This window comes from Paramormyrops kingsleyae, chromosome 19, assembly GCF_048594095.1.
Source record: "Paramormyrops kingsleyae isolate MSU_618 chromosome 19, PKINGS_0.4, whole genome shotgun sequence".
Lineage (NCBI taxonomy): Eukaryota > Metazoa > Chordata > Actinopteri > Osteoglossiformes > Mormyridae > Paramormyrops > Paramormyrops kingsleyae.
Window position 1 is genome coordinate 19,834,104 of NC_132815.1, and position 3,235 is coordinate 19,837,338.

Genomic DNA, 3,235 nt, shown 5'->3' on the forward strand with positions numbered 1-3,235 from the left:
TAGAGCCATTCCCTTAATACTTGTTTAATTATGCATGCTGGTTAACACCTGATTCACCATACTTTCAAAGCGCTTTGATAGTGACATCAAGAATAGTATTTGATAGTGACAATAGTCATTGTAACCATTTGCACTAGTTACGCTATAAAGCAGTTTCCCAGTAGGACTGGCTAATAAGCATCCTGTTGCACAGTGTAGAAAAACCCCTTTCCAGTTACACTTGATGCAAAGTGGGACCACCTCTCATGCATATGACGTGACGCTCATGCTTTCAGACTCACACGCTCATTCAAAAAATTTTGCGGTAAATCTATATTATTCCATTATAAAGCTATAATTAGCTACATCAAAAGCGTCGGGGGAGTTTGCAAACCCTACAGACTATTTACAAGATAATTAAACTGTCACATGCATGTAAACGTGTGTGCAGACTTGTCTCCAATTGAAAATCTCACTCCAGCCAGCTGACCAAAGTTGGCAGCCGTGCATGTGATGGCCAGGCACGGGTGAAGGAAGACAGGTATGCAGACATGAGTACAAGACGTTTATTAAGCAGAACACGGAGTACACTAAGAGTACACTAAGAGTACACTAAGATGGCTGAGGTCAGAAAACCACCGACAGCAAAGACGACACTAGCCATGAAACACTACCAAAGCTCGACTCGCCAGTCAGGGTCTAAGACCTTACATATAAAGGGAGAAACATGGGCACAACATACAGTATGAGGGCGATGACGGCAGGATAACAGATGCAAATTACTCGACATAGCAGGGTAACAGACTAGGCAAACACTGTAGGTAGCCCTGACGGTGTTGCCCTTTTCTGTGTCCTTCTATTGGCTTTGCACTAGCTTTGTGCTGGAAAGCCCGACAGAACTCTGCAGAACCTGAAAAAATATCACAAAAACAAACAAAGCGTTTAAGGAAGTTATTTGTCACAGATGACAGCTGAATTTCCACAGGTGGGTGTCGACTGTGCTCCTGCGGGACAGGTGATCATTGTGTGTGTGTGTGACAGTCATATTTCCACAGCTCGCAGAATGAAGTACCATGGCGGTATGATTCAAGGGGGAAGCCGTGCTCTGGGTTTTTAACTGTCCATGCACAATGACGCTGGGTGATGCCCAGGGGACTGGCATCCTGGAAGCCTGCACTGCATCCCAGCTGAGTGGAAACACTGGAGAGCATCCAGTGCGCCTTTCGCAGCTCATGACACTGTGCCTGTACACAGAAGTTTCTGAGAGAACAAATTATAAGATGGATTGTTAAAGTAAATTGCAGCTAACAAACCCCTCTCCCAGCCCCGCATCTACACTGTATCTGCATGTCCCCCCCACCACATCTACGCTATATTTGCATGTTTTTTCCCCCACCGCATCTACAGTATATCTGCATGTCCCCCCCCACCGCATCTGCACTATATCTGCATGTCCCCCCCCACCGCATCTGCACTATATTTGCATGTTTTTCCCCCACCACATCTACACTATATCTGCATGCGCCCCCTCCGCATCCACACTGTTTCTGCATGTCCCCCCTTCAGATCCACACTGTTTCTGCATGTCCCCCCTCCACATCCACACTGTTTCTGCATGTCCCCCATCCACATCCACACTGTTTCTGCATGTCCCCCCTCCACATCCACACTGTTTCTGCCTGTCCCCCCAGCCCCCGGCCTACCCACTGCTATCCTGTGGTCTTTTCCTCCCACTTGTGCTCTGGAGCCAAGAACCGCTTCATGGTTAGATGAGGGTTTCAGCGGAAGCACAGATACCAAGGGCTGCCAGCAGAAAGTAAAACTCTTCATTCCTGGAGCTAGATAATGCTGATCACTTAGCCAAACATGTCGCGGGGAGACGGCCACCTACCCCAGAAACCACAGACTGGGCGCCCCCTTCATGCAGTGCCAGTTCAGCGCAGGACACACACCACAGGCAGTTTAGAAGCATCTGCTCACCTCATGGCTGGACTTTGGACTGTAAACTGGAGTACTGAGTGCAACACGGGTGAGGCCATTGTGCTGCTAACTCAGGCACCTTGGTGCCAAGTGTTTATAAGCAAAGCCCCTTTCTTTCTGTGTATCTTTGATGTTTACATCAAGCATCAAAGTTGCCAGGGAGAATCTTTGATTTGAATAATAAAAGACCAAATACTGAGATCAATGCTGATAGTGTTTTCTGTTTTCGGTAGAAATGCAGCTTTGAAATAGACATGACATTGCTAAATAAGGAGTGGCAGTTTATATGAATCCCACACCCCTTATGGTATAAAGCCACCCCCCTACTCTCTCTCTCTCTCTCACACACACACACACACACACACACACACATCATAGAAGGTCGACACGGGCCTTCCACTCTCACAAATGGAGAATTATTTTCCTTCAGTGAGAAGGAAATGTGTCTCAGTCATTTCTTTGGCACGAATGGCTACTCTCCAAGTACAGGTAGTTACTATTACGTGAAGTATTCTTCAGAGTTGCGCTGGTCAAGAGCAGGTTCACATGTGGCCAAATGAGTAACCTAGGTTTTAGCCCTGAGCAGGACGCGCTGAGGAAGTCACCGCGTGGGGCACAGAAGACACCAATGAAAGGATTCCAGAGAAAAATGTATTACAAAGGCAGTGGGGTGTAGCATTGTAACCAAACAAACAGAGAAGTTCAGGCCACAGAGGCAAGAAGACCGCCTTTATGGTACAGATGGGAACCCAGGCTGTTTCTCAATATGCACGCTTGTCCATAATTGTGTTCTCATGTACCCGTTTTGCGTCATCTTCCTTTGCGAAGATCAGTTCTAATACTCAGAAATAGAAGTACAGAGGATGGTAAAAATCCCCGAATGTTGTTCTTGCCCTGCCTCAAATATCAAGGATGCATCAGTTGCATCCTCCCCAAACGAGAAGAATCCTATGATTCATTGAACCCCAAGTTCGTTCTTGGAAGACAAGTTAGCAAGACCGCTCTTGCACAAGTACGGTCTTTGCGCTCTTGAACACAAACACCCCATGATACAAAGGGTACTCTGAGCTGCCTTATGAGCCAGTCTTGTACATAGCTTCATTCCGCGGCCACCTATCTCACCTGCCGCCCTAACCACACTCCTGTAAACCAGTTATGTCCCTCCCTCTACTGGGAATAGATTCCCCATATCAAATTCCCTCTGGCAACTCAGATCCCGGGGTCATGGTCATGCCCGGATGCCAAGACGCACAAATTGACCTGTGTTTATCTCCTG

General features: G+C 47.2%; 1 long non-coding RNA gene across 2 annotated transcripts; it reads right to left on the reverse strand.

Annotated features, from left to right (window-relative positions):
• Positions 1-558: 558 nt before the first annotated feature.
• On the reverse strand, positions 559-1,989 carry LOC140581191 (uncharacterized). 2 transcript variants are annotated; one of them, XR_011984278.1, is made up of 4 exons: positions 1,871-1,989; positions 1,683-1,782; positions 1,052-1,239; positions 559-889 (listed from the first exon to the last, which is right to left on the reverse strand). It is a non-coding gene; the product is annotated as an uncharacterized lncRNA (long non-coding RNA). The 2 variants fall into 2 exon arrangements; XR_011984277.1 differs by lacking the exon at positions 559-889 and having other exon boundaries at positions 950-1,239.
• Positions 1,990-3,235: the final 1,246 nt, after the last annotated feature.